The sequence below is a fragment of the Podarcis filfolensis genome, assembly GCF_964270895.1.
Source record: "Podarcis filfolensis genome assembly, chromosome: 4".
In the NCBI taxonomy this organism is placed as follows: domain Eukaryota; kingdom Metazoa; phylum Chordata; class Lepidosauria; order Squamata; family Lacertidae; genus Podarcis; species Podarcis filfolensis.
The window spans coordinates 70,429,945-70,442,002 of NC_139607.1; the positions used below are offsets into that span (position 1 = coordinate 70,429,945).

General features: G+C 43.3%; 1 protein-coding gene across 1 annotated transcript in view; it reads left to right on the forward strand.

The window, feature by feature from the left end:
- RPL24 (ribosomal protein L24) overlaps positions 1-12,058 on the forward strand; it is a 324,479-nt gene that overhangs the window by 271,882 nt on the left and 40,539 nt on the right. The gene's annotated exons all lie outside the window — the stretch shown is intronic.

Genomic DNA, 12,058 nt, shown 5'->3' on the forward strand with positions numbered 1-12,058 from the left:
ATCTCACCTTATCCATCCTATGTTGTTTCAAGATGGGTTTAAGCAGTAGTCAGTGATGAGGAAAGGATTGGCATATTAGACTCGCACAACCAAGCACTTGCCAGTGACTGAAATCTTCAATCAGTTTACATTAAAGCTAGAGTTAAAAGTATGAAGATTTCCAGCAACATGGTTTCAAAGCATACTGGATAAAATACCCATGGCAACTGGGGTATACGTGTGCATAATCACACTTACGTCAGGGTGTACCATACCAGCTTGAGCAAGCAGCCACAGAATTTTACAGCCTACTAGCATCTACACAGGCTTGCATACATCTCCTGAGCCTGTTTTTGCAGAATGAGCGCCAACGCCAGATGCCAGAGGCAGATGCATGAATTCATTGTGGAGCCTCTTCCCCGGGACTTCCCTCCGCCTCCTGCCTCAGCACTGCCTACAGCAGATACTGTGGGCATGAAGCAAGCGTGTGTGAACCTCTGCCCTCTCCTGTCTGAGTAAGCGGAAAGATGCCCAAGATTGCTGCTACCCCTTCGCAAAGATGATCGTTTTGAAACTTTCCACGTAGCCAGGAAACGCTGAGTGGGTGAAGCCTTCCCAGTCTCTCGAGAGATGCTATATAATTACATCATCGGATTGTGTCGATGCACAACACCGCCGGCCTTAATCGCTTTAAGCTACTTGTTCCAAGGAGCAGATACATTTCATCATTTGCAGTCCAGTCCTATGCAGCTAGGTGTGCCTGTCCACTGAAGTCAACTGCCTTAGGGATGCCTTGCTCTACACAGGATTAAAATGTTCAAGACAATCCTGCACACGTTATTGTGGGAGTAAGCTTCGAGCTCAGTAAAGGAAATACAGAAAGGATTAGACTACAAGAGTACATTACACATGTTAAAGGCAGGTCCTGAAATAAGTGTGTTTGCTATGGCCACCAATTTGGATGGCTTTAAAGGGGGATTAGACCAATTCAGGGAGGATAGGACTATCAATGACTATTTGCCACGATGGCTGCCTCCATGGTAAGAGGCATCAATGCTTCTGAATACCAGTTGCTAGAAACCACAGGAGAGGATGGGCCTCTTGTGCTCGTGTCCTGCTTGTGAGCTTTCCATCGGCTTCTGGTTGGCCACTGTGAGAACAGGATGCTGAACTAGACGGACCATTGGCCTGATCAGCAGGATCTCCTTACATTCTTATGAGCCAGGAAGGATGTAAAATGACTACCCATTGAGTATTAATCAATACAGTGACTGGGAAGAATATGTGTTGGGGGACTGTGAATCAAATTCTGAGAGCAGAACACAATGTGCCCAGTTGGGCAGTTCCAAACCAGTTAAGGGCTCCTCCAGGTGATTTGTTTATTGAGCATTCATCACATGCTTGCACAAGGTTTGATTGAATATGGTTGTGATTGACTATTCATTCTGATATGTCTTCTGGGAAGTTGTATAACAATTAGCATTTATTATGCTCAAGCATGCTGACTTGCTTGTGGGCTGTTCATATATCTCCCCATTAATCTTTAATTTATTCCACACTTTTGAATGCATTTTGCTTTTCCTTTCCAAACCATAAAAAAGTCTAGTAAAGGGGGGGGGGGGACTGAGCTAAAGCAACAGGGCACTTTAATCCACTTTCATTGTGCAAACCTAAATATGTTGGTATGCACTTGAATCCCTCCTGCAAAAAACATGACAGTCTGGAGGGACCCTAAAATTCCCAAACCTATCAAAACAGTCATTTTGTTGTATGCATTTGCCCTGGCATATCCAGATGCACCAAAGGTAACGCACAACAGAACCTTCCTTTTAAATGCGTTGAGAAAACTGGCTATCATGTTAGCTTTTTGTACCCATTGGATTTCAAAGATGAACACGGGCAAGTAGCGTTCTCCTTTTCTCCTCCAATCAGCCCCAGCCAATATGGGCAATGGGAGCTGACATCTCAACAACACCTGAGGAAGCACAGCCTGCCTTTATCTGTGGTGGAGTCCACAGTGTCAAATGATACAGCCCTTGCCTCAGCTGTCTGGTTGCATAGCTTAGCCTTGGTACTCTCATTAGCGTTTTAGCTGTCAGCCTTCAAACTCAGGTCCCTGCCTCATGCTCTGTGAAGTTAAAAACGCTAGGGAGAGGACATAGCTTAGGGGTCTTGCAGATACCTTATATGCAGAATGTCCGAGGTATCTCTGATTCAAAGGAGCTTTAGGATCAGGGATGGGAAGGCCTCTGTCTGAAGAGCTCTCTATATTGGACAAACAGGCCAAACCTTACGCCAAAGAATAAACGGACATAAATCGGACATCAAGAATCACAAGACAGAGAAACCAGTAGGAGAACACTTCAATCTCCCAGGACATTCTATACAAGATCTCAAAGTAGCTGTATTACTACAAAGGAATTTCAGAAATAGACTGGAAAGAGAAGCTGCTGAATTGCAACTCATTACCAAACTTAAAACCATGGAGAGACCTGGTCTGAACAAAGACATTGGATTCTTATCTCATTATACATGACAAAGCCATTTTTCACCTTCTCACCCCTTGCTTTTTCCTGTAAGACCTATTGCAGTCGTTAAGAGCCGTCAACAGGCTCATCTCAGCTATCTGCCAACCACCCATTCCCACCACCCTTCTGAGTAATACCCCTCCCCACCTTCTCACTATATAGAAGGATCTGGCAACTTCTGTTTCAGTGTATCTGACGAAGTGTGCATGCACACGAAAGCTCATACCAAGAACTAACTTAGTTGGTCTTTAAGGTGCTACTGGAAAGAAAAAAATTTTTTTTTGTTTTGAAGAGCTGCTGTCACTTGTAATAGTAGGCAATAGTATTGTGCTCACTCAATGGACCGATGATGTGACTCCATGTGTTATGTTTTGCTGAGTACTAAGGCCCACCAATTTCAGTGCAACTCACACCAAAGAAGGGACGCGGGTGGCGCTGTGGGTTAAACCACAGAGCCTAGGACTTGCCAATCTGAAGGTTGGTGGTTCGAATCCCCACGACGGGGTGAGCTCCCGTTGCTCGGTCCCTGCTCCTGCCAACCTAGCAGTTCGAAAGCACGTCAAAGTGCAAGTAGATAAATAGGTACCGCTCTGGCGGGAAGGTAAATGGCGTTTCCATGCGCTGCCACATGACCCGGAAGCTGTACGCCGGCTCCCTCGGTCAATAAAGCGAGATGAGCATCCCAACCCCAGAGTCGGTCACAACTGGACCTAATGGTCAGGGGTCCCTTTACCTTTACCACACCCAAGGTAAGTGACCATAGGATTGCTGTCTTAAAAAAAACTTCACTCTGCTCCACAGGTAGCCAATATGGTGCCCTCCATATATTGCTGGACTCCCAACTCCCATCAGTCCCAGCTAGCATGGCCAATCGCCAGGGATGATTGGGACTTGTAGTCCACCCACATCTGAAGGGCACCATGTTAACTGCTCTACTCTATGCTAAGCAGGAGGCAGAATTGTAGCACAAGGTGGCAAAACTATTTGGAATTATGCTTTCTACGGAAAGATCTTGAGAAAGAACTGAGGGGAAAGAGCACACTCAAAGTCATGAAAGCAGCACAGTGGCAGAGCCATAACTCCTCGATCCAACTCCGCCTGAGTGCTTGCAGCTGTGGAAAAATCTTCCTTATTTCAAGTGGTAAGAATTTGTTAAGTATGACAAAGTACCTGACCTGTAAGACAAAAGCACCTTTCATACGTAGCTGCAAAATTTGGCAAGAGTGGTGGGAACATTGCTAATCTTTCTGGATTTCTCTCCTGCCTGTCAGTGTGTGTGTATAAGAGCTACCCATTTATGACTCCTAATTGACGCTTTTAAAAATCCTTCATACTTCATTTCTGTGAACGGCTGCTTCAAAATTACTTATACTTTCTCCTTTCACACTTCCAGTGCCAAGAGAAACATAATGAAAATAGCGCAAGAGCTTGTGTGTGGAAAGCACCAGTCAGGAAAAAATGACAGAAACTGGGGGGGGGGGGGAGAGAAGACCAGCAGCTAATTTCTCTTCCTAAAGCTGAACCAGGCAGAAAGAAAGGGCATGCAAAAGACAAGGGTGATTCACGCTGATGAAGAAATTTAGAACCGAGATAGTTGGGATTAGATGAGTGGGTGTGAGGGCGATGTTCTGCCGAGTTCAGACATGCAAAACTTTCTCCTTGGCGCTAACTACTTAAAGCCGATTTAAGCTCAACCAGATATGTACGAGCCCTAAAAATGAATGCATAATACTGTGTATTCATGTCGGTGGTTCAAATCCAAAACAGAAGGAGGAAAGGGAACGTTGTTTGACCTGTGATGATAATACATGTATTGCTGCAGTTATTAGGAGAACCACACAACAAATGTTGCTGGAATACACTGCTTGCTATTTAACAGGGTTAATCTTGGATTTATCCATTCATGGGCATCCCAGATTTGGTTGCTGTAAATCTTAAATCTCTTGGGAGCCCCCTCCCCCACCTCATAAGCAGAAATTTTACTCTTGGTAGTGCACTGAATGTAGTACTGCCAACCTAAGATCAATCAATAAAAGACCTACAGTAACATAACTGGTTTGTGATTCATGAGACTCATGACTCATGAAAGTTTTTCTCACAGGTGGGGAGGGTGCTGTTGCACTCATGTTCTGCTTGCGGGCTTCCCATGAGCATCTAGTTGGTTGTTGTAAAGAACAGGAAACTGGATTAGATGGGCTTTGGGCCTGAACCAGCAGTCTTCTTAGGTTTCTATTTTCTAAATTATGAGGAAAGTGTCACCTGTTAATAAAACTCTGTCAGACTTTTTATTACTTGTGTGTGGCCCCTGATTTATTTTTGGACCCTCCACATCATCTGCAAAAGAGGATACACATCTGCATAAGACATGCTGTATGCATTGATTGATTGATTGATTGATTGCAAATTGGATCCTCTTTTGTTAATAGAGTGGAGGGTCCAATCCACATATTGTGTACTGAGCATTTGAAGTTCTGTTGACACACCTGATGGGGAAAAGTTAAGAACCTCCCCCCCTCCACCATACACACATACAAATTTAAGGTTCAGTAGCTTCATTTTGTAAAACAAAAGTGGTCTTCAGAAAGAATCAGAGCAACATGTAATGGGTTAGAACTTGACTAACTACGCATCTTTACTCAGAATTAAGCCCCAATGAGTTCAATGGGACTTACAAGTATGCATGTATATCATTACAACCTAAGGTGGTTGAAAATAAATCACCTTGTGAAAAGTTAGTTCCTGCTGAAATCAATATTGTCTGTATTCAGTCTGATCCGAGGAAGGATTCTTAAAATATTCTAGAGGGGTAGCAGCATTACTCTGCAGCAGCAGCAGCAACAACAACAAGCCTTGAAGCTCCCTAAAGACTAAGAAATGTGTTATAGGATAAACTTTCATGGACTAGAGTCCATTTCATCAAACATATACAGCATTATCCTCATTGATCAGGCTGTATAACTTGTTTGCAAATGTCAGGATTGACAGGAAGGTGTAAATTGGAAATACTATATCCTTCAAACTTTGGGCACTTCCTTTCATCACCGACCGATTGCTGGGTGACTCTTAAATGAATATAGGTTTGATTTTATCTATACAGTACAATAATGTTGTCAAGAAAGCGCCAAGAAATAAAAAAAGATTGCCATACCATACCATCTAGAGGCTAATGTTAGGTATTGCAAGTACTTTTGAGACACTTTTTTTTTTTCCTCCTCCTTGCTTGGAACTCTGTGAAGGGGGAACTATAATGTCTAGAATTCTTCAAGGGAAATCCGTTGAAGGACCACAATACCTCAAGGACTGCCTCTTTCCATATGAACCTACCCAGACCCTGAGATCATCTTCTGAGGCCCTCCTCTGTGTGCCTCCTCCACGAAAGCTCTTGAGGGTGGCAACACGAGAACAGGCCTTTTCTGCAGCGGCTCCACGTCTGGGGAATGCTCTCCCCAGAGAGGCTTGCCTGGTGTCTTCATTATACACCTTTAGGCTCCAGGCAAAAATGTTCCTTTTTAACCAGGCCTTTGGTTCTTCTGATTTACATCCTATGGCCATTTAAAATGTGTGTTTTTTGGGGGAGGTATTGTTTTTATTTTGATTATGTATTTTGCGGTTTTATATTTTGATTTTATTTTGTGAACTGCCTTGAGACCTCGGGGTATAGGGCAGTATATTATGCAAACCAAAAAACCCAATAAATAAATCTGAATGTGGTTTGAAGATATAGTGTGTGTGCCACCTGTATAGAACTTCATGAAAGCTTTTCCTGTCAGTTCATAGCTGTCAACTTTTTCCTTTTTTTAAGGGAAATCCTATTCGGAATAAGGGAATTTCCCTTAAAAAAGGGGAAACGTTGACAGCTATGTGTCAGTTCCTTTAATCATCATTTTTCATTCATGCATATCTTCTTTTGGTAAAGGTAAAGGGACCCCTGACCATTAGGTCCAGTCGTGGCCGACTGGGGTTGCGGCGCTCATCTCGCTTTATTGGCCGAGGGAGCCGGCGTACAGCTTCCGGGTCATGTGGCCAGCATGACTAAGCCACTTCTGGTGAACCAGAGCAGTGCACGGAAACGCCGTTTACCTTCCCGCCGGAGCGGTACCTATTTATCTACTTGCACTTTGACGTGCTTTCGAACTGCTAGGTTGGCAGGAGCAGGGACCGAGCAACGGGAGCTCACCCCGTCACGGGGATTCGAACTGCCAACCTTCTGATCGGCAAGTCCTAGGCTCTGTGGTTGAACCCACAGTGCCACCCGCGTCCCATTTGTACTATCTTAGAGCCACATAAAATTGTGTCTCAGCAGGCTGTATGGTGCACAGATGCACAGCAACAAAGAAGAAAGTGCAGTCATTGTTATAACCATCATGACAAGCCAGGTAGAAAACAAGTATATCTGGGTATGAGCATCATATATTGTGCTGGAGGATGGAGAAAAGCAGGAGGGCACAGGCGAAACCAAACATAAACATGGGAAATTTGAGGACAAGCAGCACTTGAATAAATGTACAGTGGTACCTCAGGTTAAGTACATAATTCGTTCCGGAGGTCCTTACTTAACCTGAAACTGTTCTTAACCTGAAGCACCACTTTAGCTAATGGGGCCTCCCGCTGCCGCCGCACTGCCGGAGCACTATTTCTGTTCTCATCCTGAAGCAAAGTTCTTAACCTGAAGCACTATTTCTGGGTCAGCGGAGTCTGTAACCTGAAGCATATGTAACCTGAAGCGTATGTAACCCGAGGTACCACTGTAATGGTTTAAGTTAGTGGTTTTCAATCAGTGTGCCATGGCACCCTGGGTTGCCTTGAATGATGGTCAGGGATGCCACAGGCAACACTGGCCTGTATCCTTTCCTTCCCTCCCTCCTAAGATGGCTTTTTGCGTGTCTTCCTCCCAAAGGCTTGCACAGCTGTTTGTTGCAGCAGCCATGGCTACAAGCTCAGCTGTCAAATGGTGCCTGTGGGGCTGGTCAGGAGGTGCTGGTTAACAGCAGCTGAGGTGACTTCAGAATAAGCAAGCAAATGGGTGAGGGAGCCCAGCCAGCCCTCCAGCCCTTGCTGTTGGGAATGGACAGATAAATCCCAGGCCCCTGTGGGGCAGTGTGAGGAGGGACCTCTCTTTGGGGCAGGGGGGGCAGCTCAGAGACCAGGGGTGGCAGTACTGGCTTTCCAGAGGACTCCCAAGGAGAATGGAGAGAAGAGGAGAAGAGGCTGAGGGAACACTCCCCAAGGGAGGGTGTTCGAAAAAGCGTGAGGCTGCCAGCTCTGCAGGCAAGGGGGCAACATAACTGGGCTCCTGAGCCCCACAAGGGAGCTGCAGAAAGACTGTAGTTGGTCAAGGGAGACGTGGACCCAAAAAGGTTGAAAACCTCTGCTTTAAGTGATTGTAATAATATAATAATTTATTATTTATACCCCGCCCATCTGGCTGGGCTTCCCCAGCCACTCTGGGCGGCTTCCGGCAAAATATTAAAATACCGTAATACATCAAACATTAAAAGCTTCCCTAAACAGAGATGCCTTCAGATGTCTTCTAAAAGTCTGGTAGTTGTTGTTTTCTTTGGCATCTAGTGGGAGGGCGTTCCACAGGGAGGGCGCCACTACCGAGAAGGCCCTCTGCCTGGTTCCTTGTAACTTGGCTTCTCGCAGTGAGGGAACCAACAGAAGGCCCTCGGCGCTGGACCGCAGTGTCTGGATAGAATGATGGGGGTGGAGATGCTCCTTCAGATATACCGTATTACACGGTATCAGATTAAAATGTCCAAGAGTATTCAGGCCCAAACCCTCGGTTACAAAATTGGAAGGCAATAATTTGATCGCTCTGCCGCTTTTGAAATTTGCATCACTCACCTTTCCGGTTACAGGAATCACTTTCAGCCAATGATCAAACTTTCAAAACAAGTTAATTGCTAGGGACTGTGGTATTCTGCATCATGGTAATCAATGGAGAGGAGAACAAGGTGTGTCTCTTGCAATATTAAGCATTGTAAAATTATGGTACGGTGAATCTGGAGAGGTAGTAAAGATTGCAGGTAATTGCTTGATATCCACCATTGCAGCTGGATCTTAAACTATGCCCAAAGCAATACTGACAGTTTTCTTTCAAAAAAGGGTTTCTACTTTTGCAGGAAACCTTATAAAGTAAATCTACATGTTAAGAGAAAAAAATAATAGCCTTCCGATTTCAACCTTTTAATTCTTTGCTTGCATAACTTATGTTCATTTGTGTACATTTTTTTTACTGCTAGATTGTTCTTATATCTCATTTCAAAAGAATATTCAGACGCTAACATTGATCCCAGTTCAAGATATTGTCATGCATTTGGACGTCTTGATTTCTGTGTCTAGGCCTTTGGCTGGAGAACTAATGAATGGGCAAGAAATCAAATTGTTTTCTCTACTCAGACTTCTGAAGTGGGGTGGCCACATCAAAACTGCATAGGACTCCTACAAAGTTTGTTTTTTAATATCTATCTACTTTTGTAGACTGAGGTGGCCAAAAGAAATATAGCAATAAAATTCATATAAGGGATATAAGGCAGTGCTTCCCACTTGTTTAAGTACTGCAGACTTATTATGGGTCACTATTTGGTTATTACAGTATTTTACAAAAAGTGAAGCTCCACCTCCAGATTTCACAGTATCATGCTATGGCGTCTTCTAGTAAATTTTTCATGGATGCTGTCCAGATTACTGTTTACAGATTATTTGGAGAAGTGGGGTCAACTGTGTGCATGTTTGATACTTTCCCATTTGGGCTGTTTCAATGCTTCATGCTAGATTTTTAATTTTTCCTTTATCACCTTGTGAGACTCAGACTCCACTCTCCCATTTTAGATATTTCCTCTCTATTACCACCTGAATTTTCCATTTGGCTCCTCCTGGATTCATCTCTCTTGCTTTCCACCCTAAATCCATAGAAACCTGTTCCTTGGATCCCAGCTTTCGATTGATAGCTATAATTCTTTCCCTCACCTGTTTAATCATTAAATTAAATTGCTGAATAGGTGGGAAACTCCCATTTAAAAAAAACCCCAAACAGTTTAGACTAGTGAGAATTTTAGGGAAATGATGCAATTTAGGGATCGAAAATAAATGTGCTCTATTGGAAGTTATCAGGCTGTTTCTGTTAGCTAATTGTTCTTGTGTGAATTTCTGCTGTCTTGTATCTCCTTTATATTATATTGTCCTTCAGATTAATTTTCAATTGTTTCTTTATTTACAGGATTTTTTCCACATTTCCATAACCACCCATCTAGTACACGTTATCTCAAATTCTTTTTTACAATTTATTTTTATGCTGCCATTTTATATTTCATTTATACATTCCTTTCATTCTTACTAGTTCAGTTATTACTGAGTATATATGTTTTCATTGTATCCTTGCTGTGATTTAAAATTTTCAAATTTATATTTCCTTTGAGCCAACTCTGGTTTTTTCTAGTTTCTACTTAGAAATGGAATTTTCTGAAAATCTTGATCTTGACAAAATGCAGATACTTTTTGCTGGTTCTGCTAAAAGTAAAAATCATTACTGCATCTTATACATTTAATATACACATATTATATGTATATACTGTACACTCCAAGTTTCCTAAAGCGATCAGCAGATAAACAGATACATACATCAATGCATAAAGTTGTATAAAAATACAGTATACTTGTATATTAAATTATAAAATTATGCTACGGGAATAGAGGAACTCATGGGACTTGACTCTTTTATAAGTATATTGTACATATTTTTTGCATATAATAAATCAGGCTTCCTTTTTTTTAAAATGTTGACATTGCACCTGTGTGCTCAATGCAAGTGCCTGGCTGATGTGGGTAAAGCATGATTTGGTTGGAATTGCCAAATTTTATGTATAAATGTGTTCCAAGTTATTACCACTAGCTGTCCTGACTAAGCTCAATAAATCTACATTTAAGAACCTATTTTTAGCATGGAATTCCTTACTGTTGTCAGTCGACAACAACCAAAATTGGCATTTCGGTCCTGAATACATTTGCCGGCACCCAGCCAGAAACCTTGTAAGCCATGTCCAAAGTCCGGCCCGGGGGCCAATTGTGACCCGCAGCCTGGTTTAAAACGGCCCCACAGGCAATTCGGAGAAATCAATCTGTTGCGGCCCCTGAGCGCCTGCTGTTCTGCTTGTTCTCCCCTGGAGCCAACGCTCCACCAAGGAAGGTTAGAGGCGGGCAAGGCGGGCTGCAATTGGTGCATCTCCAGCAGCGGCGCTGCGTGATTGGTCGCTTGGCCGATGCTGCTCTTGCAGTGGGTGCTTTTAAAATGTGTGGCGGAAGGGGGTGGGATGATTGGGTTGCTTTTGTTTTTATTTCTATTTTCATTATACGTTGTGTTTTTATATTGTGGTTTTTTGCTGCGAAACGCCCAATCGTGTGCATATTTATACTATTCAAATGTTCTTTCCCACCCCATGTTTGTGTGTGTGTGTACACAAACACACACACACTACTCATATCTTCCTTCCTTTCAGAAGTTTAAAAGCCATTGTGATGTAGTGGTTAGAGGCCTGCAGGAGAACCAGCTTCAAATTGCCACTCTTACTTAAAACTCACTGCTGTGGTTTAGGGGGAAGTCACTTTTTCCCAGCCTAACCCACCTCACAGGGCTGCTGTGAGAGTTAAAGTGAGGGCAGGGGAGAAGAACCACATAGACTGCCTTGAGCTCCTTGGAGACAGGTGGGACAAAAATGGAAAGATGGGTGTATAGATAACGCTGGGATAGCAGTCTTTGTTTCATAACCCCATCTTCCTGAACATGAAGTCCCATAGATTCCTGAAAGCCTACATTTGCATTTCTTGCAAACTTGTGGGTTCAATAGCTATTTCCTCATATGTATTTTGGGAGCTGTAGCTGTTTGGTGCAATAGGTGCCAGCACATGGTACCTTTGGTTGTTCTAACACAGATAACATCTGGTTTCGTTGTGCCATCAGGGAAAATAGCAGTCCTATCCATGCAGCCTCCTCAAGCTGTCGACTGTGGAAAAGATCTATGCTCTGACAAATCAACTCCTGAGACCTTCTTCTATCATTTGCAGGGAAAATATTTTCTACCTGGTGGGAACGAGCTGGCCAAATCTGTTGGCAAATGTTTTATTGAGGATTCATTTGGGCTTGGGCGAACACACTTAGACCAAAACCTCTGGCACTGCGCTCACATCATCTCTTCCCCTTCTGGCCAATTTTTAAAATGGCGACTGTAAATACGAGAAGGAAAGTTGACAGTGAGGGCTGCTGCTTCCAGGACAGGTGGAAAGTGGAATATTTCTTTACTGAAATACGGAATCACTGTGTTTGTGATATGCCAAGAGACTGTGGCTGTTTATAAGGAATTTAACAAGAACTGCGAGGACAAAACTAAGTGACTCTCACCTGTGTGACATTTTGCGAATCAAAACCACTACCTTTGAGCCAGACCTAGCCTATGTGCTGCAGTCCAGATCTCGGTTTCACCCTTCACATTAGTGCAGGCAAGTTTGTTTTGTTTTGAATTGAGAGGAATACATTGTCAAATCTCAGTTAATGT